Raw genomic sequence first — 27,423 nt, forward strand, 5'->3', positions numbered from 1 at the left:
TCCATTGTCACGCTGGACGATTTCTATAAGTGATATTCCAGTTTATTGCAAATGTAGAAATATGTGTATTGGAAAGTGCTCCTGTGCTGGAATCTGCAAGTTTGACTTACTTTGTGTATGTGTTGGCTCATGCAAATATCCTGAAAGTGTCGAAGAGTTTGGCCAAATAAGATCTTAGAACATATTGCTAAACCTATTTTAACATGTATATTCGACCAATCGGCTGTTAAGGCTGGACGGTATGAAAACCGAAAATTAGCTATGCAGAAGAGATTTTACTGTGCAAAAACGGGGCGGTTATCTTTTGATGAATACAAACGGGCTTAGAAGGCGGTCCTTAACTTGACTCTGCAAAATTTGAATAGCAGGGTTTCAAGCTCTGACCTGATTTTAAAAGACAAAATCGCAAAAAAGGTAAAAAGCGGACACATATGTAGAATTTTGTTTCCCTCTCAACATTAGTATATTCTAAGCAACAAGGGTTCCTGGCAAAGGGATCACTTTATTTAATCAATAATATATGTAATTATTATGCCTTTAATCTTAAAAGAAAATCGGATTCAAACCAAAATTATAGAAAGATTTATTGCTTCCATGGATTATAACAGATGTAGACTTGTCTTTATGCAATTTCCTACTCCTTAGAATAGTTTACAGAAAGAGTAGAGATGCTCAAAAATCATCCTGCCTGCATATATACCACGTCTTGATTTTAGACCGGCCATGTAAAATGTACCTCTTTCACAACAGGACAGTTCTCCACTTAGAACTTAAATCCCTTTTATATTAAGACATTTAAAAAATTACAGGACAGCGAAAGAAAAACTAAATTTAAACTTACTATCCAGCTGTCAAGTTGATCCTCTTTCTTTTTATTAGCCTGTTCAACTAAATAAAATGAACAGACTAAAAAAAAATTTGTCACAGGAGAACCTTATCAAATATTTTGTGATAAAAAAACTGGAAGTAAAAAGTGACTTGGGCAAATATTCATCAAAACTAAATATGGAATTCTCTTGACAATTGCTAGACCGAAAGTATTGGCTTTTTATGCTGATTCTAAATATATAAAATTATTTCAGTTTATTGTTACCCACCAAAAGCTAAAAATTTGAGAAAATTTGCCTAGTTTTTGAAAAAAGGGGAACACCCCCAGAAATGTGAGCGATCTTATTGAAAATCCCTTAATAAAAAAAAAATCATATCAGAGAACTCTACGATAGAGATTTCAAGCTCCAATCTTCAAAATGTGGAGTGTCGCATTTTTTTTCAGAAGAAACATCGTCGATGCCTGTTTATTTGTTTTGCTTTTTCCCAGGGTTGATTGTATCAAAGGGAAGGTCCAAGATACTTGGGAGGGAGCTCATTCAAACGTAAATTGAAAGCTCTTTTTTAAATGAGCATACACGTTGAGCCAGAGGAAAGTCTAGTTTTCTGCCATTTTATGGCACCAAACTACGGCTTTACCCCAAAGAGGATGAATTGGCAATCAATTTCAAATTATGAGAAGCCAATTGATTTAAAAGAATCAATAACTATATTTTATACTTCCCAGTTGCAAAAGAAGTAATGCCAAACGGTGGCAGTACTGGATTCAACCAAGTTGATTCACTTTATTTGTAATGAAATTAGGCTACGTTTGGTGATCTGTAATTGCGTATCAGCTACAATGAGGGGCGAGGGAGTAATTATTTAGGTGGGGATAGGGTAGATTGCTAAAAAAGTACATATTAATGGATACACTGCTTACTCTTCATGAGGCTTCAGATAAATATTAAAAGAGGTATAGGGGAGGCGGAAATAATCAAAATGTTTCTCAATACAGCTAAAATATTACGTTTCCATGTCTACCAGCACAGAGGTGGAAAAGACAAGGCAGGCCATCATCAGCTCCGCCAGGAATTTTCTTTGGGGTGGCAAATACTGCTAGGAACTTAGTTTTCAGTAGTTTAAATTGGTAATATTTTTCTTTTTATATGAAGTACTTCAATGTATTTAACAAATGAATGCAATATATTTATCGATAAGAAAATCCTATTGTAGAGCTTGTGATGAGTTCAGTTATGCAAAAGATCAAAAGGCTATCTCATTCTTAATCCCTTACTCTTTACTGTGAAGTATGGCTTTTGTTCAAATTTTAAAAGAAAATTTGCAATTGGAAAAAAGAATTCAAAGCTCTAAAAAACTTTGGTTTAATGAACAGGGTGTTGAAAAGGGGGCAGTCCCCCTTATATACACAGTAATTTCAATTTGTTTTGAGTTTTAAACTTGCTCCTTACTTTAGTTGAAAAATCTTTTCTATTTGTTTAATTACATTTCATGAGACTGTAAAGAATTATGAATGCAGTACTTTTGGTAACGCAGAAAAAACATCAGTGGTAACGAACTGTAAGTAAGGAGAAATTAAAACGTATATGAGGGGGGTTATCCCTTCCTCAACACCTCGCTCTTCAAATTTTGTCCCAATTCTATAAAAACCCCTTCTGAAACACGAAGGTCGTTTAATTAGAGTAATACATAACTTTTTTTTAAAGTGCCGAAAAACTTACCGTGAAGATCGAGGTGTTGAAGAGGGGACAGCCCCACTCATATACATAATAATCTCTGTTCGTTTTAAGTTTTAATGCTGCTCCTTACTATCAGTTGAAAACTCTTATTTTTTTTTATTTAATGATGCTTAGAGACAAACATGTTTCTAAAGGCAATGGAATAAGCATATCAATTAAAGTAAAAGTATATGAAAATGAAAAAAGTAAGTAATTGAAAAATAATAGACGAAAAGATAGCCTACTTACAAATACTAGATATAAACTCCCAGATGTCTGTTCTGTTGAGCAATGTCGAAGCGTTGGACGGTAATTTTTTACCAATATCGACAGTTTTGAATTTGGTTATCAAACAGCAAAATATATAATGCCTTTAGACTACTCAGTGTTTATCAAAAGTAACGCATTATCAAAGTAGTTTGGTCAAAGTAAAACGTTAAAAATAAGATTAAGAAAATCAAAAAAAAAAAAATCATAAAATATTTTCGGTTTAATTTTGAATACCAAAAACCAATATATTTGACACCTTTATACTTCATAACCGTAGAAAATTGAATTTTTTTCAAAGTGGCAACTAGGTAAATACCACCACTCCTGGAAAAGACAAAAAATGTATCTGTTCAGGGGGAAAAGATTCCCAGCATTCCGTTTAGGGGAACATTTCTGATTATGGTGGCTTCATATATCAGCTCATGGGTACTCTTGCAATGCAAGCAAAAGTTGAAAGAATATTTTTACCAAAATTACCCCTTATTAAGTTATTTACTATAGTCATAAGAACTTTATTGTGTGCTTATAACTGCACTAATTACTAATTAACAGATACATATTTAGGACCATCATAAGAAGCTGATTCTTTGATTTAATGTTATCAATAGTTAGACTCTAATACTTTCGTTATTGACAAGGATCGTTATTTACTTACCATTTGTTACTATGAAGAATTTGATTTTTTTTTGTTGTTGCTCGAACCAAATCATATAGCAAAAATGTTTCTGGAAAACTAGAAGAGGGTCACTCAGTCACAAATTAGAACTTGCATTTTCCTTATTAAGGGTCAAAATCTATTCGCAGGCAGCCAACAATGGAACAACGCACATTTTTTCCATGGTTTTTCTTTATTCTGCTCTCTTTCCTTTGCTTTGCTTATAATTACTTTATAGTACGAAATTTACAGGGGGAGGGGCATGGCCCCCCTGCCGGCACCCATATTATTTAGAGGTAAATTATTTGACAATTGATAGATTATGCAATTTTTTGATTTTTTACACAGGATTTGTCATTAGGGAAGGGAAAAATGTTCAAACCTGGTTGTGTCACAAAATAGTAAAGGTCTAAATGTGAAACTCAATTGGATGCTTAGGCGCATTTCGAACTAAATAAAAAACCACTGTGTGCATCCTGGTTATATGGAAGGAGGAATAAAATCTGAAATATAATTTTTTAGAGAAAAATTGTAAGGATGATTGATAAAATATTGACAATAAAGAATACGGTTATTTTGGGGCAAATTATTTGGCAAGTTAAAATTATGCAATTTTTCGACTGTTTACACACAAAATTTATCACTAAGAAAGGAGGGAATGTTTCAAACCACATGTGTCCCAAAAGACTAAGAGTGTCAACGCGAAACGCTAGTGAATGTTGAGGGGTATTTTTTAACTAAATCAAAGGACCCTATGGACAAATGGCTTATAAAAAATGCATATCTGTAATATCTTAGGAATAGCTAAGGGTTTTAACTTGAAACTTTCAGACCCCCTACTGCTGCTACTTTAGCAACGGCTGCGACCATTCATTAATTTGACTGCGACTACTTGCGACTATGACCACTTCCAATTGCGACTGCTTTCAGGCAATTTTAAAAATGTTTTTGATCAACACCAGAGCATATTGTTTGCATGCGGGTTGTTAAAAATTTCTATCAGCAATAGCCTTAGAAGAGCCGATGGTATTAAGGTGAAACTTTCAGGCATTGTTGAAAGGGATGTCGGAAAGTAATTGAGGGGAAGGGGGCTAAATACCTGACAACTCAGATTCATATATCTATTATGCCTCGCCCCCAATAGACCCAGGGACAAGAATGAAAAATTATGCAATTTATTGATTGTTTCCATGCAGTATTTATGATTGAGAAGGGCGGGGCAGAGAGGGTTATATCCTGGGTTAACAAAAAAAAGGATGAAGATATTACGGTGAAACTTCATGACGTTTTCACCATTTTGAACAAAATGGCTAATTTTGACCAAATGTCTCTGGGAGAAGGGTAGTGAAAACGGGCTTGGGAGGGAAACAGATTGGTGTCAATCCCTTTGATTCTTATAAAAAGCGCAAAAAATTTCAAATTTCAGCTGAATAAGCACCTTCCAAAGCTTTTACGAAAACTCCTTCCATGCCGAATGCTTAATAGATTGAAACTTTATTGCTCTTTACTTATATTGCGTTTCAGAAATTATTATTGAAAACCGCCAACAATTTCTTCATCTCAACACAAAATTTAAAGAGCGCTAATTAAATTTTGAAAAAATAATTTATTCTGGTACACAAAAACTGATCACAGTGAGTGGAGAGAAACAACACGCCCTATATAAATAAAAATACGTATATCACTAGGTCGTAACCAAGCATACTGCGCAAAACACATTTCATACCTCTTTCCCTACATAGCATGATCAAATATAAAATAATGTTATTAACTTAAAAGAAAAAAAAATACTTTGTAGTATTAATTATTCGGCATGGTATGAAAAAAAAAGATACAGAAACAGTGTAATTCATCCTTTCTTCTAACCTAAACACTTTACCAGCAAAATTCTTATTGCGCTTCGAAAATTTATATATTGAATTTTTAGACTTGCTTCCAATTTAACTCTGTCCAAAAAAATTTGAAAGTATCCCAACAGAGTTAGCTATGGGAAAACATTTGAGTAAATATAAGTATTCAGCAAAAACATGCTTTATGAATGATGATGAATTAGAAGAATCGTTCTTCTCCAAGGTTATAAGTTCCTTCCATTCTTGTCCTTCTTGAAATCTTTGCTTTTCACAAAATGTTAGTGTCTCCTGAGGTAAAATTCTGTTAACGTCCTCAAGTAGGACCTAGCTATTATGTTTATCCTCTTTTCAAACATTTCGTGGTAACGAACTGTAACTAAGGAGCGACCCGGCTCAATGGTAACCGAAACTCTAGAAAACAGTATTTTGATACCAATAGATACATCAAAAGAATCAAATTTTAATTCTGATTTCAAATATATAAGTTTCATCAAGTTTAATCTTACTTATCAAAAGTTACGTGCCTGAGAAAATTGGGCTGATTTTCGAAAAAAGGGTGAGAGACCCCCTAAAAGTTTCAGAACCTTGATGAAAATCACACCATCATATTTAGCGGATTAGAGAACCCTACTGTAGAGGTTTCAAGCTCCTATCTATAAAAATGTGGAATTTTCCATTTTTTGCCAGAAGAAAAATCACGGATGCGTGTTTATTTTTTTTTTTTGCTGTTTTTTTTTCTTTTTCCCAGTGGTAATCGTATTTACCCAGTGGTCCTAGAATATCGCGGGAGGGCTCAATGGAACGAATATTAAAAGTTCTAGTGCCCTTTTTAAGTGACCAAAAAAAATGGAGGGCAACAAGGCCCCCTCCCACACTCATTTTTTCTCAAAGTCACCCAATTGAAATTTTGAGATAGCCATTTTGTTCAGCATAGTCAAATATTTAATAAATATGTCTTTTAGGATGACTTAATACCCCACAGTTCCCAGGGGAAGGGGTGCAAGTTATGAACTTTGCCTATTGCTTACATATTGTATTGGTTATTGGGAAGTATAGACATTTTCAGGAAGGATTTTCTTTCTGGTGGGGGGGATAGAAGAGGGGGTTAATCGGGAGAATCTTTCAGTGGAGGATGTTTCTTTGGGGTCAGGGACATTACTATGAAGGGGGTGCCGGATTTCCAAGCATTATTTAAAAAACGATCAGAAATTAAATTTTAAAAATAAACAAGTTTTTTCAACAGAAAATAAGGAGCAACATTCGAAATGAAAACGATCAGAAATTATTACGTATATGAGGGGGTTCTCCCCCAAGTCAAAACCTTGCTCTTTACGCTACATTTTTTTTTTTCAGTGCTTTCAAAATAGCTATATTTTCTAATTAAACGACCTTTTTGATTAAGGGGTTTGTGAATAAATTTTTTTTGACTTTTAACGTAAAGAGCGTGGTATTGACTAAGGGGAGAACCCCCTCATATACGTAATAACATATATGTAATAAAAAAAATAAAAAAAAACAAGCGATACGACTCAATAGTAATCGAAACTTTTAAAAACGGAATTTTGATGTTAATAAATGTATCAAAAGAATGGGCTTATAATGCTGATTCTAAATATATAAATTTTATTAAGTTTAGTATTACTCATCAAAGGCTACGAGTCCGAGAAAATTTACCTGATCTTTTTAAGAGGGGGGAAACATCCCCTACAAGTGAAAGAATTTTAATGAAAATCCCACCGTCATATTCAGCTTATCGAAAAACCCTATTACATAGGTTTCTAGCTCGTATCTTCAAAAATCTGCAACTTTGTATTTTTTGCTAGAAGAAAAATATACGAATATAGAAGTTCGTTACATTAGTTAATTTGTAAATTACGTCAGAGCCAAATTTAGAGACAGCCATTTAGCAAAAGAAAAGTAAAAATTTTATGCAAATTTTGTTTACTTATTCAATGACGGTGAGCCAAAATAAAAGCTGCATTAACTAAAAAACGATCAGAAATTAAATAAAAAAACAAGTTTTTTAAACTGGAAGTAAGGAGCGACATTGAAACTTAAAACGAACAGAAATTATTCCGTATATGAAAGGGGCTGTCCCCTCCTCAACGCCTCGCTCTTTACGCTAAAGTTTGACTCTGTCTCACAAATTTATTTGTGAGAAAAAAAACTTTAGCGTTACAATAAACGTAAACAATAAAAAACTTTGGCGTAAAGAGCAAGGCGTTGAGGAGGGGACAGCCCCTTTCATATACGGAATAATTTCTGTTCGTTTTAAGTTTTAATGTCGCTCCTTACTTCCAGTTTAAAAAACTTGTTTTTTTTTGTTTAATCACACTAAGGATCAGGGTAAAAACTAAGACGTCAAAGTTTGCTACGAAGTTCGCTTGGCTATTAGGCTTTTGGGTCGAATGTTCAACTGATATAAAGGCAATACTTGCATACACTACACTGTAAAAAAAATTGTTTGAGATTCAACAAAAACTGTTTGTAATATTTATCAACAAAAATCACACAAGGATTCTTGGTATTAGTTGCAAAAACATTGGATACAGAGGGTAACATGTGTTGATCATTGATATTTTTAAGAATAGGGTAGCAGCTTCAAAAATTTTCTAGCTTAGGAAAGTCACAAAAGAAATGTATTACGAAACAGAATTGCCAATAATAGTTTTATGCAAATATAATATTTGTAGACAATTTTTGCGTCAGCACTTTGTAGACGTGTAAATTAAACTTTATTGAACTCAATCAACCCAAATTTTATACTCTTTCTTTTACTCAAAAAGACAATTAGCTTCTTTTTTTCTGTCGTAATTCCAACCTTTGATTGTAATTACTATATGACATACTACTTTAAATGTCACCTTGGTCAAATTCAATATGATATTCAAGAAAATTTGATATAGAATACAAATCCAAACAATATTGATTAATAAAGTCTGTTTTCGTCGGGAACTACATTTTTTCTGCTGAAAACTACATAAATTTTAGTAATTTCAAAAATTTGATGGACTTCAAACTCGAATCAAAATTTCAACAAAAAATTGGGTCTTTTTTTGACCGGTTTAAATTCCAGCAAAAATTAGTTGGAAATCCAATTTATTTTTTAGAGTGTACTACCACTCCTACTGTCGTTACTGCTAATAATACTCCTACCGCTACTATTACGGTAGGCTATTACAGTGGTATAAAGGTATTACGGGGAAAGTTTTCAGGAAATATCGAGGAAAAAATTTAACCAAATCAAAAGACACTATTTGCATTCAAGCTGTCAAAGGAGCATATCAGTAATATCATCGGGCTGGTTTCGTGCATTGAATTGAAAACTTATAGGATATGTTGAGGGGGAGGTTTAACTTACTCAAGAGCACTATGTACATGCTGCAACTGCTTCTACTGCTGCTAGTGCTATTACTACTACTGTTATTACTATTACTAATACCAACTCTTCTACTACTACTTTCAACGTCTCCTTGTCCGGTATATGACCTCCTTGTACCCTCTCCCCCTTTGAGGAGCCCTGTATATGTGTGAAAGACAGATCCCTTAAATGTAAATGCGTATGATATTCCCTTTAAATAGTTATATTAATCATTAGAAAAATTGTACTGAACTGCATCGTAAAGCATTGTTTAAAAAAAGAAGCCATAGAAAGAGGACAAATAAATAACTGAAAAGGCCAAACAGAGTATATTTCTTCAGCTGCATCCCTTCTCCCTCCAAAAGAGCCAAAAATGTTGTCCATTACAACTACTGTCTCCATATTATCCCATTGATAACGTAAAAGTCCGACTATAGGATCGGTCTGTTGATTTTAAAAAGGTTCCAAATTCTGCAAAATAAAAATGAACATGACAAGTACAAAAAAAAGAAGATAAGGAACCCATCTTTTAGTAAACGACGGCATCTTGTAACAACAATCTTAATAAAACCATAAAAAATAGGCAAAACAGCTGCTTCCTCACTTATGCTGAAACCTAAGTTAAACGAACTATAATGATAAAACAGTATGAATTGTGGAGGTACGGCTTTTATTTTTATTTTTTTATATGATAGTACGTGGTTCAAAAATTTATTCAAGCTGAATTCATTGAATAAAAAGAAATATATCTATTCGAAACTAAGTTAATTGCTTCAAAGGAATGGTTCCCGAATGTCCATGCTTTTTGGAACCCTACCATCAACTATTTCTGGCAGAAGTGCTTCAAAGAAGAATCTTTCTAGCTTTGGTAGCATTTCCTATATTTATCCGCTATTATAAAACATTCGCCTGTTTCATTTGCCTGTATAATTGTGGTGTTTTTATTTGCAGAAATATCACTAAATACGGGGGCGAATCTATAGTAGAATCTTGGGGGGTGGAGGGCAATGTGGCAAGAGTGCCAATAATTGACCAAATCGGTTCCAGGAAAATGTTTAGGGGGGATGGCCCATCTCTGGATCTGCCAGTGACTAAGTAGAAGCTCATAGATCAAAGTCTAGTTTTTTTCAAGGTTTACGCTACAGAATAGAATGAATTATAGTTGTATGCTATTTTTTCTACTAGGGACCAATTAAGATAAAAATTGAAGGGTCATAAGTCACATGCTTCTTCCTAAGGCAAATTCAGTGTGTTTTAATTTGAAAGTCTTGGTGAATAGAATTGAAAAAGAAAGAAAATGATTAATTAAACTTAAACATAAAATGTGTATTTGCCCTCTCCTCCGTTGCCCGTGTTGCTTTGTTTATCAGTCTAAATCTATTTAATTCGTCTGAACAACTTCCTAAGAGTTTCAGTCTTGGGAGTTCTGCTGTAGGCTCTTCTTGAAGAGAGGTTTCCTTCAAGTTGAATAAATGTTTAGCAAGTCGTCGTCTTCCAAGCTTTTTGTATTTTTGCTTTAGTTTTTCCCTGTGCTTCTGCACAGTCACCAAGCCAATGCCTCTTTTATTACGCTTCTTTACCATATTTCACCATGGGTGCCGGTAGGGGGGCCATGACCCCCCTGGAAATTTGGGACTACAATTAAAATGTAAAAGCAAAAGCTTGTAAAAATAGTTTTAAGCATATTGAATCTGTTGTGCATGGCCCGCTGCATAATAAATCCACATGTAGTTTTTTTTACAGGCATCCTATTTTTGATCTTATTTTGACTAAAAAAAACAAGTTTCTTACAGCTGAAATTAAGGAGCAAAATTAAAATTAAAATGACATCAATTATTCCGTATTTGAAGGGCCTGCCCCCTCCTCAATCCCTTGCTCTTCACGCTGAAGTTTTTTAGTACTTAAAACAAGATTCATTTTTCAGTTAAATGGATCTTGTGTCTCAGGAGACGTTCTTAAAGAATTGGAACAAAAACTCAAACTGTAAAGTAAAGAGTAAGGTATTAAGGAGGAGAGAGCCCCTTCATATACAGAAACCTTGTATTTTTGTTCAGTTTCTGATCATTTTTCAAATAATGTCGGGAAATCTGCCTCCCTTCTCTATGAAAAATTCCATCCCCTCCAGAAAATATTTCCCATGGAAAGTTTCTCCCGTGTAAAATCCTTCCCTAGAAAATCCCCCCCAAACAATTCCGTCCTCGCTAAAAACTCCCCCCAGAAAATTCCCGTGGAAAATTTTTCTGGGCCTTCTTTCATTTTAAAAAGACTTGTTTGTTATTTAAATTTTGATCGTCTTTCAAATCATTCTGGAGATTCACCCTTAGGTGGAAAATTGTTCCCAGAAATACCCCCAACCCCTCCAATGGAAATTTATCACCACGGAGAAATAACCCACGTAGAATTTCCGCCGCAAAAAATTTCCCCGTGGATTATTTCTCCCGCAGAAAATTCCTCCCCCACGGAAAAATGAAAATAAGACAATTCCCGCAGAACGTCTCCACGTGTAAAAACGTTTCCAGGCCAAAGATAAAGTACGACAAATGAGAAGGATTTCATAAAGGAGCTCTTGCAATCCCCCCCCCCTAGAATAAAATTTTCCCTGGAAAGATCACCCTCAGAAACAGCCCTCCCCATAGAAGTTTCTCAATATGGTAAATTCTCCCATGTAAAATCCTCCTCTCCTCTGCAGAGAATTAAAAAAAACTTAGAAAAAATGCATTAAAAATCTGTTTATATTCAGTTTTATTGCATTTTTACGATTCGGACAAACATTTCGGGAGGTTCAAACACCCTAATCCCCCCTCCTGGACATGGTCTTGCTACGGTGTGCTCGTATATTTATAGTTTTTTTCTTCTTTCATTTTAATGCTATACAAGACTTAGCTATAGTTCAGACTTACTCTTTCAGATGGACCCTTTGGACCCATTGTACCCGCTGGTACATCCCTTTCATATACTCTTTCAGACGGGTTTGGAGAAAAAGGGTGTGGGAGGGGGGCAAAATCCCCTTCAATTTTTTCAGTGGTTAAAAAAGAATATTAGAACCTTTATTTCCTTTCGAATGAGCTATCTTTCAATTTTCTAGGCCCAATGGTTCAATACAATCACCCCTGGGGAAACCGACAAACAAGAAAACAAACAAAAAAAACACGCAGCAGTGATCTTGTTTTGCCAAAGAATGCAAAATTCCACATGTTTGTAGATAGGAGCGTGAAGCCTCAACAGTTGGGTTCTCAGATATGCTGAATCTGATGTTATGATTTTCATTAAGATTGCTTGACCTTTTGGCGGTGTTCCCTACTTTTTTAAAAATCAGGCAAATTATCTCAGGCTTGTATTTTTTTTTATTAGTAACATTAAACTTGGGGACTTTCATATATTTAGAATGGGCATGACAAGTTAATTCTTTTGAGGTAGGCTATCTATTGTTTTCACCACGACCTGCTTGAATTCGAAAAAAAAAGTAATCACTTTAGGCTTTCCCTTTATAGTTGCCTGATTCTTAGAAGACTTTTCAGAAGCTTAATCCGAACAGACATTTCTTGATGATAATTTTCCTTAATAAATTTCGGTTCATCCTGAGCCAAAATGAGCCGTTTATTGAGGTGCGCTAATTTTGGCTACCTAAAAATCGGACTAAAAATCGGACTAAAAATCGGAAAAAAAACTAAAGAAACCGCTTAAAGAAGTATTCTGTTAGTTTCCTATGACCATTGGCGCAATACAATTATTCACGAAGAAGAGTATTGTTTTCGGGGAAAGGAGTCTTCAATAATTAAAAATAGTTTTTACCAAAATGGTCAGGTTTTCAAAAGGATTCGCATTTTCATAGGAATCTTGAGCTTGAGGTAGTGTCTCCTACCGTCCCATCCTCTTTTTGCCCGTAGGAGTAAGACTCTATTCTTTTGTTTAGCACTTGAGGTCATCAATGAGGGATGGGGGTAGTTCTTTCCCAACAACATTTCATGTTAAGTCCAAATATATTCAATCAAGTGAAGGCAGGTTGAGGATACATTGTATCTCTCTTAAGTTTGATCGGAAGGACAAGGGTATATTTTGGGGTGAGGAGGGGGTGTGGAATGCCAAAATAGTGAAATCCAGCTATAAATTTTTATTAACAAAATTATTTTGAAAGATCTTGATTTCGGGCAGTTTCTCCTCCACCTCCAATTCCTTCTGTAAATGCTAATTCATGAATGTATCCCTTACCCCTCCCCCGGCATCTCACCTGCTATAAACTATTTTGTAGTTCTTAGTTTAAACGTATTCCTGTAAGCGGGCAATGAGCGTGGGACGATGGAGGGGTAACTTACCCTCTCTTTAAATTGTTTGACTAGCTTTACACGAAAATTTAAGCTTATAAATCCATTTTTTAGGCTTCGTTTATCCTTCCTTGATGACTTGCTAACAAATCCCCTGTTCAGTGTATTAGAAGCTGTTATGCAAAATTCAATAATGCGCAATTATGATTTAAGTCCCAAATGAGTGAACTCTTTCAAATAGAGCTTTAATATTGTTAATTTAAAAGAAATTTTTTTTCCAAAAATAGTTTTCCAAAGAAAAGTAAAGAGGGATCAAATTGGTTTGTTTGCTGTTCAATGAAATAGTTTATAATTGTAAGTTAATTGTAAAAGTATTGATAAAGGTTTTATTTATAGCTTTTCTCTTCAAAAACTAAAATATTGGATTACCATATGAATTTTTGGAAATGTTTGAATGTTTGGTAAAAATTTTCGATTAGAAACTGTTTTCGGTAATAATTTTAAAATAATGTTTTATATAGTTATAATAGTAATATATAGTAATATATATTATAGTAATATATATTAATATATATTTATACAATAAATTGTACAGTATAAAAATTTATACAATAGTGTAATCAAGGTGAATAGTGCTAAGGTAGAACACGAAAAAAAGGAAGAAAAATGGTATAACAGGAAAAATGAAAAATGATACAGTTAAAACATGAAAATAGTGCAGGAACAGAGAAAATAGTAGAACAGGAATTAAGAAAAACAATCGTAGAACACTGATATATATTATAGTAATTATAGTAATATATAGTAATAAATAATAGTCATAGTAAATAATTTTTACTATGAAATTAGGAGTGGACTAAGAGGAAGGCTACAAATTTCAAGAATTGAATATTGCTGCTTAATTGCAGACAGGCTGCTTAATTGCAGGAGCTGAAACCATCCTGAACCCACTTCCGAGGGTACTCTTGAACATTGAGGTATTTTATTCCGTGTGTCTAATTCAAGAATATTTTCGGGTTTCTTGTTGTTATTGTTGTAACTGTTAGTGTGTTTAAATAAGATTATATTTTGTCATTTATAGAACGATTTATAGTTTTGGACGAATCTTGGGTGAATTTGTGCCTCCAGTCATAACGACTAATAATCCATTTATTTCTGTTTTGCAGGGGCTGTGGGCCCACTGAATGCCTCTGAACATAAACGTTTAAAATCGGTACGTATTTCCGATTCAAGCAACATGCTACCGGCCCATCTTTCTGCTAAAAACTAATATTGTGAACCCGATTAGTGCCTCCGAACATACAAATCGAGAATCATCACATGTTTCAGATTTAAAAAGACCACCTTTTTCTTACAAAAGTCAGCAGAGAGAGAGGACTAAGCGCAGCTTGGAGTCAGCTCGTTTTAAAATCGAGTTAAGACGTAGCTTGTTTGTGTGCCGAGTCAAAACTCTGCTTGTTTTTGCAACAAGTCACCAGGATTCTGCAGCTTTGAATGGAGTCGTTTCTACACAAATTAAGACACAATTCAATTTTAAACCAAGTCATGTCACTGCTGGAACTTGTTTTACTACATCATTTATCATTGAACCATGATTTAGCTCATGTTTTTATATAATAAGTTGGTCCATAGCTAGGGACTTAACTGGTTTTTGGTCAAATTAGGACTTAGCTTCCTATGACACCGATTCCGATTATAGCTCATTTTTACACTGCACGATTGAACTCATGCCATTTTTGCTCCAAGTTAGAAAGTAACTTGTTTTTGCATCGAGTCAGTTTGTAGCTAGCAATCGGCGTGTTTTTTGGGGAAGACGTCATAACTTCTAACTGTCAGGAGCACTAACGTCAGGAGCACTACAAAATTCGTCATAACATCGACAAAAAAATCCGTCAGAACCACTAACCGTCACAACATTGACAGTCATAACATCAACACATCAGTTCATCGACAGTCACAATCGCTATCCGTCAGAACGTTGACAGTCATAACATCGACACGTCATAACATCTAAAAAATTAAACATCTAAAAAGATCTTTAACATCTAAAAAAAAATATTTGACTTCTATGGTACTTCTAGGGGAAGGCGTCATAACATATAACCGTCAGGAGCACTAACGTCAGGAGCACGACAAAATCCGTCATAATATCTACAAAAAATCCGTCAGAACCACTAACCGTCACAACGTCAACATTCATAACATCGAAAAGTCAGCTCATCGATAGTCACAATTGCTACCCGTCAGAATGTCGACAACCATAACATCGACATGTCATAACATATAAAAAATTAACATCTAAAAAGATCTTTATAATCTAAAAAAAAAAAATATTTCACCCATATGGTACTTCTACGGGAAGGCGTCATAACATCTAACCGTCAGGAGCATTAACGTCAGGAGCACTACAAAATCCGTCATAACATCAACAAAGAAATCCGCCAGAACCACTACCCGTCATAACATCGAAATATTAAAAACTCTAGTTTTTAGGGGTTTAGGGGGGAAAAGGTACCTAGGTTAGGTTACGTATTGGATATATGCTATGCTATACCCCCACCCCTTGATGTGCTAATATATAGCCGAACTTTGTTTCTAAACTTTTATATACTTACTACTATTATATAAACTTATAACATTTTTAGATGTTATGACGTTTAGTGCTTGTGACGGTTAGTCGAAATGGTAGCAACCCGTTTTTTGCATAGAGTCCAGTCCAAAGAATGGTGCACTGCAACAACTTTATTCGTATTAATATGCGATTCTCTTTATATTGGGAAAGTGTTTATAATTTTGATGAGCCCCGCGTATAGTTCATTGAACCGCTTGGTAATCTTGTGATTAATAGTTATAACAGAGAACATTTGTCTATTGTATTCGGATTTGTGATTGGAAGACAAAGAACTACTTTTCGCTCGTTAAGATAAATAGAAGAGATATGCGACGCAGTTGTGAAATTACAGATCCTATTATTTTTCATTTGTTTTTATCTGGAGTTCCGCATTGAAAAAAAAAATAAAATTAAAGCTAAGGAAAAATGATTATTTGAAAGGGGGCCATCACGGATATTTATTTCATAATGCATTTCTGAGTTACCTTTAAACTACTTCTTCGGACAGCCTAAGTGATGTTTCATAGAATTACGTGAGCTTTTTTCCCCAAAAATCAATTCTTGTTTATGCTGTCTTAGTATCTGTTATTGCGTTTTGAAAGGGGAATATATTTGCTTCCAGTATTCCTCTTTTTCCCTTAATAGTCGGCAGATTATATTAGGCTACGTCAAAACGTTAGAGATCCCTCTTTAATTTAGAAGTTAAATATGTTGACGTCCAAGTCAACTATGAAATGTTGACAGTATTTCATCACTGTCATGCCAAAACGTCGTATCTTAAATTTTCACTTTTCTGAAATATTTTCCAAAAAGTTGTTTGCTAAGCTGTTCTCAAAGGGAGCTTTAGTAGGGCAGTGTACGTCAGGAGAATAGAAATGTGATTCAACATAAATTGCCCTACTGATCCTTCTTTTCGCTAAATAAAAAAAAAGTTTTTTCGACTGAAAGTAAAGAGTAGGTTTAAAACTTAAAACGAAAAGAAATTATTGAGCTGAGTAGAGGGGGGCTGCCCTCTACTCAGCCCTTGCTCTTTACACTAAAGTTTGACTTTTTGTCAATATTTTTTACGATAGACTGCTCAAACACAAGGGTCGTCAAATTTAAATGAGACTTTTTTTTAAGAACTGTAAGGCTTTAGTGTAAAGAGCGAGGGTGTTGGAGAGGGTAGCTCCCTTCATATACAGAAAAATTTCAGTTCGTTTAAGTTTTAATTTTGCTCTTTACTTTCAATTGAAAAAACTTGTTATTCTTATTTATTTCTGATCACTTTTCAAATAAAGCAGGGAAATCCGCCTCCCCCATCCATGGAAAGTTCCCTCCCCTTCAAAAAATTCCGCTATGGGAAGCTCATTCTCTCTCCATGAAGAATTGCGCAGTTGAAGAGAGAATAAGACAAATAAAAAGATTTCATATATGAATGTTGGTAAGTTCCCCCCCAAATAAAATTCCCCCTTGAAGATAACTTTCGCAAGGAAAATTTTTTCCTTGGAAAATATCTTTTCCTCGTATAAAATCCACGCCCCCAAGAAATTCTGAATAACGAATACTAGCCCAATATGTAAACAATAGCCAGATTGCACAACTTAAAGCCCGTTCACTGGGGACTATGGGGAGAGGGGGTTAATTCATCCCCAGAGACATAGTCATTGAGCCTTTCAACTATGCTGAACAAAATGCCTGTGTCAGAATTCCGATCGGATGACTTTGTGGAAAAAAGGGGCATGAGAGGGTGGCTAGTTGCCCTCGCACCTTTTAGGTCACTTAAAAAATACAGTAGAACTTTTAATTTCTGTGAATGAGCCTTCCTTCGATCTTCTAGGACTATTTGTTCGGTACAATCACCCCTGGAGAAAAAAAAAGAGAGAGAGAAAAAAAAACATACAAACACGCATCCATAATCTTTCTTCTGACAAAAACCATATTTTTGCAGATGGCAGCTTGAAACATCTACATTAGGGTTCTCTAATACGCTGAATCTAGGTTTTCATTAAGATTACTTGCATTTTTGGGGGTGTTTCTTGCTTTTCGGAAAATCATATAAATTTTCTCAGGCGTGTACCTTTTGTTGGGTAAACTTAAACTTGATGAATTTATATATTTGGAATCAGGATAAAAATCCAATTCTTTTGCTGTATATATTTTTATCGAAATTCCGTGTTTTAGAGTTTCGTTGCTATTTTGCCGAGTTGCTCCTTTAAGCAAATTAAATAAAAAACAAGTTTTTTCAACTGAAAGTAAAGAGCTACACTAAACCTTAAAGAACGAACAGAAATTATTACGTAATGAGGGGTTTCTCCCTCTCATCAATGCCTCGCTCTTTACGCTTAGGTTTGAATTTTGTTCCAATTCTTTAAGAATGACCTGTGGATCACAAAGGCAGTTTAATTAGAATAAATAGCTCTTTTGAAATTACTAAAAATACTTTAGCGTAAAGAGCGAGGTATTGACGAGGGGGCGAAACCCCTCATATGCATAATACTTTATGTTCGTTTTAAGTTTTAATGTAACTCCTTACTTTCAGTTGAAAAATCTTGTTTTAAAAAAAAAATTAATTTCTGATTGTTTTTTAAATAAAGCTGGGAAACCCAGCGCCCCCTTCATGGAAATTCTCTTCCCCCATGAAAAATTCCTCCATGGAAAGATCCTCCCATGCAAGATCCTCAATCCGTTCGAATGAGCCCTCTCGCGACATTCTAGGACCACTGGGTCGATAAGATCACCCCTGGGTAAAAAAAAAAAACAACAGAAAAAACAAGAAACAAATTAGCAGGCATCCGTGATCTTTCTTCTGGCAAAAAATACAAAATTCCCCATTTTTGCAGATGGAGCTAGAAAATTTTACAGTAAGGTTCTCTGATACGCTGAATCTGATGGTGTGATTTATATTCTATGACTTTTAGTGGGTTTTTGTCTCCCTTTTTCGAAAAAAGGCAAATTTTCTCAGGTTCGTAACTTTTGATGGGTATGACTGAATTTGATAAAAATTAAATTTTTAAAGTCGGCATAAAAATGCAATTCTTTTGATGCATCTATTGGTATCAAAATTCCGTTTCTTAGAGTTTCGGTAACTATTGAGCCGGGTCGCTCCTTACTTACAGTTCGTTACCGCGAACTGTTTGATGATTTGTGGCAATTATCTTAGAAGTTTAAATTTTCAGATATTATTTCCAGATAAAGCCCAAAAAAATTGCACTACGGAACTAACACGAACTTAAAAAAAGGAGAGAAGAAACTTTACAAAATTCACAATTTTATACTATATTAATCATAATACTGTATCAATTCCAATAAATCGTGCTATATTTGGCGATCTCTAATTCTTGATTTTGTGAGTAGAATACGCCCTGAGCTCTGACAATAAATTCTCAGCAGTAGTTCTAGAGAGAGAAATTCATTTTTATTAAATACCAATATTCACAAAAAAAACATATCAAACAGACCTACCACGTGAAAATCTATACAGATTTGTTTGTGGCAGGATTCACTATTTTACTCATATATATATTGAAAAAAAAAACTTACTCACATATATAATGGAAAAATAATAATAATAATGCAATCAAATAAATAAATAAGAAATAAACCTCATGGGAACCGCAAACCAATTTTGAAAATAGTTAGACAGTAAGACAAATTCCAGCGATGCCATTCTCTTCCATGCTATGATACTATTTTGAGTCTATTAGTACAAAGTCCATTTCCCAGAAATCTGAAACAAAAACTATTTAAAGAATTTGTTGACACAAAATCTATGCATATGATGAAACCTTTAACTTATTTACACCCCTTTCCTCAGTTCCATATGACATCATATATGGCATCATAAAAGCATTTTCTCATACGATGTCATGCATAAGCAAAAGTAAGATTGTTGAGTTTCCAACGCAACAGTCATTTATATAATATAATGTCTGTTGAAAGGCCCAAAAAACGAAAATTTGCAGTTGTAGTTGCTATAAATGATGATTCCTTGGAACCAACACCTGAACTATCATAAGTGGTAATATGTGAAATTCGACAACCTAGACTATCAATTACGACAATACCAATACGGACAGCTAAAGCAAAGGCCATTGCTAAATTGTCTGAAGTTATCGATTTCCAAACACGTGTCAAAAATGGAAATGAAGAGCAAATACACGGGCAGTTAGAAGATATGACGAAATGACAAAAATGACGATTAGACCGTGTTAAAAATAAAAATGAAGAGCAAATACACACGCGATTAGAAGACATACGACACCGTGCAAGTGAGCGAGTCAAAAATGAAAATGAAGAGCCAAGACACACAAAGCTAAAAGAAAAGCGGAGGCGTTTCAAAAATTAAAATGAAGAGCAAAGACACACACAGTTATAAGACATGCGACACCAAACAGGTGAGCAAGTCAAAAATGAAAATGAAGAGCAAATACACATGTGGTTAGAAAAACAGCGGTGGGATGTCAAAATGAAAATGAAGAGCAAAGACACATGTGATTAGAAGACATGCAATATTGCACATGCTAGCGAATCAATTAAAATCAACATGGACAGCCAGAATCAAAACATGTCAAAATTGGAAATGATAGCAATGATGGGATTTTGACATGAATAATGTTATCAATGCCTACCATACCTTTGTTAAGAAAACAAAGGTTCGGCAATATGTATATCATAATGACAAAAGATCCGTTGATTTTGAATTGAAGTTATCAAGTATTTTGCAATAGGTTGCCGAGGATTTCGACAATAGGTTGCAGGAAAAAATATAGAGGAAAATTAAAAAGTTTGTGATACCTTGGATTTGAAGGAAGATTTGTTTTGTGAGGAGGAATTAGCAACAGTACTAAAAGGATTAAAGAATAAAAAGGCTCCAGGTGCTGATAGGGTAGTAAATGAGTTTTTTAAATATGGTGGCTCTGAGGTTACATATAAGTTATTGAAGATTATGAATATGATTTTTGAAAAAGGGGAAGTACCTAACGATTTTAGTAAAACCTTAATTAAGCCACTTTATAAGACAGGTGATAAAAGTGAGTGTGGCAATTATCGAGGCATTAGTCTGGTCTCTGTAGGTAGTAAATTACTTAGTAATATGATACTTTTTAGACTGAGAGATGCCGTAGACAAGGTTATAAGAGAAGAGCAGTGCAGTTTTAGAAAAGGTAGAGGATGTGTTGACCAAATTTTCACTCTTAGGTTAATAATTGAGAAGTGCCTAAGTTTTCGAACACCTTTGGTCCTCAGTTTTATAGATTATGAGCAACCGTTCGATTCTGTTGATAGAAGAGCTTTAGTAAAGGTTTTATCCTTGTATGGTATACCAGACAAATACATTACACTGATTAGTGCTACGTATAAGAATAACACTGCTGTGGTTAAGGTAGAAAAGGAGGTTAGCATCTGGTTTTGTATTAAATCTTGACTTAAGCAGGGCTGTATTCTATCCCCCTTTATATCGATTATTTTGATGGACTTTGTCTTAAGGAGCACAGGAAAAGCAATGTGAGACCACGAAATCAAATGGGGAGGAAAAAGTCTCCTGGACTTGGATTATACTGATGATTTAAGCATCCTAGATGAAAGTGTGAGCAAAATGAATTAAGTTTTAGAGGTTTTGCGAGTTCAGGGTGCTAGTATTGGTTTGAAAATTAATGTTGGGAAGAATAAGTCACTAAGGCTAGGAATAAGTGAAGATGGAAAGGTGACGTTGGGTAATGAAAAGATTGACCAGGTGGGCAGCTTCATTTACCTTTGTAGTATTATTAGTAAAGACGATGGGATCAGTGAAGATGTTCAAAATAGAATAGCCAGGGCTCAGGATGTTTTTTCACAGTTAAAAAAAAGTCTGGAAGAATAGGAAGATAAGTCTGCAAACCAAGATTAGAATATTAGAAGCTACAGTGATGATAGGGGTCAAATATGGTTCTGAAGCATGGACGCTCCGAAAAGCGGATGAAGATTTGCTAGATTTTTTTCCAGAGAAATTGCTTAAGGATTATTGTAGGTACCCGGCTGACTGACCGTATTTCAAAAAATAGGCTATACGAAAAATGTGGTTCAATACCGCTTTCTAGGCCTATAATGAAAGAAAGGTTGAGGTGGTTAGGGCATGTTGTGCGGATGAAGGATGACAGATTGCCGAAGATTTGTTCTTTTCGGCCAACCGTCTAGGGCTAAACGGAAAGCAGGTCGTCCCCGTCTGGGGTGGGAGGATGTCAGAAAGAAAGATTTAAAGAAAGTAGAAACTTCGTGAGCGAGTGTAAAGAGGGAGGCTTTGAATATATTGGGATGGAGGAGAAGCTTGCGTAGCTATGTTAGCCTCAGGCGACATGGTGCTGCGATGAGATGTTAGTAGTAGTTGCAATAGGTTGCATAGGTTGCATCAAGACGCTGGTTAATTGTAGACAGAGAAAAGCCAAGACAGATAGTCCAAGTAATTGAGAGGCAAATATTTGATTTTGACATGGATAAGGTCATCAATGCCTACCGTACCTTTTAAAATCAAAAATATAGACTAGATAAATCGTTGGAAGAAAAATAAGTTTTTGTCCCACCACCTGAGCAATTAAAAGAAACTAAGGTTTGGCGATATGTCTTTCATAATGACAAAAGACAAGCGGAGGCAAAAGTTAAAGGTCCAATTAAAAAAAATTAATTATACAAAGGCACCACTTGTGATTTAAGGTTAATTTGGACGTCATAACATCAAGAAAAGGCTTAAATTGTCTGTGTTTAGAAGACAAGCGACAGTGAGAATTTATATATAGAAGCCTGCCGCGTGCCGAGTGGGTCAGTTTAGTTAAATGAAGCTTTAAAATGAATGCCTGAAATATTGTTTTTGCAGTAAGAAAGGTGTTATGGCCCCTTATTACCCTTATTCAGGCTTAGTCTAAATGAATGGAAATAAGAGACAATATCTTTCTATATTTATCAGAAGGCTCATGGAGTTAAACAATTTGGGCATTGGAATGTACTATTTGATACACGTTCCCTCCTCCCTCTCGAACACGTACGCAATAACCCATCGACCCTCCTTCGTAATAGCTGATGCTTAATTATTCATCACCAAAGACAATTTTATGAAAAATCTATTTAATCAATCAAACAAGCTTTGATATCAATCAAGTATAATGAGTGACCCGGCTCCAGTGGCAGATCCAGGGGAGTGAGGGGGTGGACGCCCCCTAACGTAGTCTAAAGTAGTGTAGTTTACTGAATTAACGCAAGTTTGCGTTAATTAAACTTGATCCTAACGCAAGTTTATCGGATCAACCTATTTTGCGCCCCTCCCCCCTAAGAAAATCGTGGACCCGCCCCTGCCCGGCTCAATAGTAATTTAAACTCTAAAAAACGAAATTTTGATACCAATAGATACATCAAAAGAATCAGATATTTATGCTGATTTCAAATATATAACTTTCAGTCTTAACCATCAAGTTGAGTCTTACCCATCAAAAGTTACGCGCCTAAGAAAATTTACTTTATTTTTGAAAAAAGGGGAAAACCCCCTAAAAGTAATAGAACGTTAATGAAAATCACAACATCAGATTCAGCGTATCAGAGAGCCCTGCAGTAGAGTTTTCAAGCTCCTATCTGCAAAAATATGGAATTTTGTATTTTTGGCCAGAAGAAAGGTCACGGATGCGTGTTTTTTTGTTTTTTTTTCCCAGCGGTGATTGTATCGACCCAGTGGTCCTAGAATATCGCGAGAGGGCTCATTCGAACTAAAATTAAAAGTTCTAGTTCTATTTTTAAGTGAACAAAAAAATGGAGGGCAACTAGGCCCCCTCCCACGCTCATTTTTCCCCAAATTCACCCGATCAAAATTTTGAGATAGCCATTTTGTTCAGCATGGTGTAAAATTATAAAAACTATGTCTTTGAGGATGACTAATCCCCCACAGTCCCGGGGGAAGGGCTGCAAGTTATGAACTTCGCCTAATGTTTACATATAGTATTGGTTATTGGGAAGCATGCAGACATTTTCAGGGGGGATTTTTCTTTCCGTGAAGCAAGTTTTCATGGAGAAAGGGACATTGCTATAAAGGGGGCACCGGATTTCCCAGCATTATTTAAAAAAGATCAGAAATTAAATTAAGAAAAAGGAAGTAAGTATTCAACTGAAAGTAAGGAGCAACATCAAAACTTATAACGAAACAGAAATTATTACGCATATCATTGGGTTCGCTCCCTTGACAGTACCTCGCTTTTTAACTTTAAGTTTTTTTTAGTACTTTCATAAGAGCTATTTATTCTAAATAACGGCCCAAAAATAATCGGAGCTAACTACTGGCCCTCCTTCCATTTCTCGACTCTCCCCCCATAAAAAACTCATTTAACGATATATTATTCCAAAAATCATGGAAATTAGATTAATTTCATTAGATGTTTTTGGGATTTTTCAAGACGCCTATAATTTTCACTACAAACTAGTGTAAACTTTCTGTGTTCACTTCTCTGTGAATTATCTACTTCTCTGTACAGTGAGACTTCTTCTCTTTAGGGCCTTATGGTAGCGTTGGCCTATTATCTGGGTTCTACCGGTGGAGGATGTCTAGAAACTCTAACCATCACATAGTTTATGTTTAGAGTATAAAATGTTTATTTATACATATAATACAGTGAATGTACATATGGCGAGGACAGATACAGAATTCGAACTGACTCAAATAATCTAAATTGGTAACTTATATTCAGCACAATATGCAGATACACATCCGGGCATTTTACAAAACTGTAAACTTCCGATAAAGAGAATTTGGGTTGGGTTGTTGACCATTGAATTTCTTCCAGATAGGAAATATTATTGCTTTATTGTAAGAAGTGGGGTTGCTGATTGTTGACTTGACTTAACTTTATTTAACAAAAACATATACATAAATTTTATACAAAGGAGAAGAGAGGAATCTCGTAATGTCTCCTTTATCAAACAATAGGGGAAAAAAAAATAACACTTCCCGCTAACATAGCTTCAGAAAGAAAAGAAAATTGTATAATAAAATAAAATTATTTATATTAAATTTAAATAATAATTGAGAAAAAAAAAAAAAAAAAACATACATAACTTAACTATCGAGTCACGGAGATAGGAATGGGATTTACTTAAAAATTTATAAATTAATCGATAATACAATCAATCCCCGCTACTATAGGAAGTAAGGACCATTTTTTTTGATTTTTTTATATATGTATAGTGATGGTGATTCACTTACTAATTCAAATAACTTATATTTATTCGCAATATGAGGAATTTGATATCTTAAACTTAGTCTGGATCTCTCAATTTTACCAAAGGGGAAAAGAAACTTAATCCCAGCTCTTGATAAATGGCTATGTTTATTTTCAACCAAAAGTTTCATACTATTGAAAAAATGATCTTTATGTTGAATTTTCAAAAACCATATGCCCAAATTAAGGTGCAAAATTTGTTGTAAATCCAGAATATCAAGAAATAGAAAAGATGTTTAAGTTTCAGATAATTCTTCTGTCTTCCCCGGATGTGCTAAAAAATGGTCCAGAATTCTTATTGATTTATTTGGAACAATTTGGAGTCCTCGTAAATGTGAAGGGAAAGTCAGGATCCAAACAGTCGAACAATACTGGAAATAACAATCAATTAATGAAAAATATAAAGTTCTAATGATTTGGTATGGAAACAGAAACTTTAATCTATGCAATTGATTGTTTGTTGATTGTTGATAATTTACAATGTTTGTATTTTAGATAGTGGGGTTATTCTGGGTTCAAGTGACCTTGGGAACGATTATACATATGAACTTCTGAAATATAATTATAATCTTAATTTTTTTTTTTAAGCAATAAAAACATACTTCAAATTTTTAAATTTTTTCCCCGGGGTTTTAAAAAACTTTTTTTTTCCTAAAAAAAAACGATTTTCTATCCTCAAACAATGGTACAAATCACAAGGGCAAAAAATAAAATACCGCCACTAAAACTGAATCAACAAGTCATAAGAAAATATTTTCCCGATAGGCATTTTCATTTCACTTTATATTGTCATGCTAAGTTCGCATAAAATTCGCATTGCTACACCTAATATAAAAATTTGGACATCGTCAGAATATCTTTTAAAAGAATTTAAATTTGAACAGAAAACTTGAACAAAAATGATAATCTTCGACAGAAACACAATAAGATTTTCTTTTACTTTCCTTTTACCAAAGCCTTAATTCTTTTTTTTCCCAAATTATTCGGTTATTTTACTATCCATAAGATATCAAAAGGAAGTAAATACATCATTTGAAAAAGGTTGGTCAAACATCTTTCGCTTGTCATTTTTATCTTTCTATTTTTCCTATTTCAAAGAAAGCATTTCTCCTGTCCAGTTAATCAGCATGAAAATCAGCTACATCCTCATTTTGACTTAACATCAATTCCCAACACCGTTTGTACTGCAATAACATACTAATCTCTACAATCATCTTACTCTACTTATCTCTATAATTGTTTCAATACTCTCTATAATAACCTGGAGGTTTATTTCTTGTTTTCCTATTGCTTCTCCTAAGACTACTTGATTCTCCACTCGAGCCTGCCTTAACCTCTATTTCCCCTTTATCTACTTCTACACTAACTAGACAAGGCTCCATTTGAACCTCATGTTGTTCGCTAGAAACGGAGCTATCCTCCATTATTTCTGAAGTTACTACTGGAGTTTCCACTGGAAGCGGGTATACAGATGATGTTGAATCGATTCTCCTATGCCCACGATTCTCTAACTCCAAGTCTACAAGTCTTGAGTCCTCTGATAGTGATTTATTTGTTATTACTGGTTGCTCCAGACAATTTTGAACAACCAAAAATTTGTTAACCGGACATTGACATAAGCTATAATCGTTACTACGTTTCTCTTCTTCATTACATATTAATCTACTAGTTGAAATATTAAATTTCTTGATAATATCAATTTTGTCCTGAAAAATAGAATTCAAACGTAAAAAGGTTTCTGGATAATTTACAGGCTTTATCAGACGACCGTTTACTGTCCCTCTTACAGAGTCACGCGAAAGTTCTTGTACCAGCAATGTTTTATCTTTTAAAACTTCTAAAACTTTGCATGTTAAATAAAATTTTACACTTAAACCATTAATTTCATTTGGATTAGGGGCTTTTTCTTGGTAATAAACTAAGCCCCTTGTTAAAGAACTGGTAGCTCTAAAACATTTTTATTATATTGTATTTTTTGAGATTTTCTCTGTTTTCATATTTGTTCTTCACAAATCGTGCAAATCGGAAATAAATTTTTTACTAAATTAACAATATAATCCTCATAATTGTCAAAATAGTCAATTGAAGGCAATGATAGTTAAATATCGAAAAATGAAAGAAGCTGCCTACCAAAAATTACGTTATGTGGTGAATATTTAGTTGCGGAAGAAATAGTAGAATTTAATACATTCTGAACGAAAGGTAAATAAATATCCCAAGAATTGGGATGATCCTGACAATAAGCTTTTAGTACGGATTTTGTTACCTTCACACGATTCTCACATAACCCATTCAATTGAGGATTATAACTTGACTAAAAATGATGTTTAATTTTCAATTTTTCACACATCTGTGAAATGAGATTTGAACGGAAAGATTGGTGGGAATCAGTGATCAAAACTTGAAAAAGACCAAATTATGCTATCACTGACTCGCAAGGAAAGTTACATATAGCTTCTGCTGTTATCCTTGGCACAGCTTTCAGTATACAAAATTTTGAAAAATGGTCAACGCCAATTAACATATGAAAATTTCCGTTTTCAGTAGGTCCACATAATGCGCCCCCCCCATGGGACCAGCAGAGTACCGAAAACACGGAATGGGTATTTTGGTTCTTCATTTTTTCCTAACGGAGGTTTGATGTTCTGATGCATTTTAT

General features: G+C 34.4%; 1 protein-coding gene across 1 annotated transcript in view; it reads left to right on the forward strand.

Moving 5' to 3' along the window:
* Window positions 1-27,423, forward strand: part of LOC148949834 (RAS guanyl-releasing protein 2-A-like) — a 290,916-nt gene that overhangs the window by 92,215 nt on the left and 171,278 nt on the right. The gene's annotated exons all lie outside the window — the stretch shown is intronic.

The sequence above is a fragment of the Artemia sp. Qi Xiang Cuo genome, chromosome 7 (assembly GCF_049724085.1).
Source record: "Artemia sp. Qi Xiang Cuo chromosome 7, ASM4972408v1, whole genome shotgun sequence".
NCBI classification, from domain to species: Eukaryota; Metazoa; Arthropoda; class Branchiopoda; order Anostraca; family Artemiidae; genus Artemia; species Artemia sp. Qi Xiang Cuo.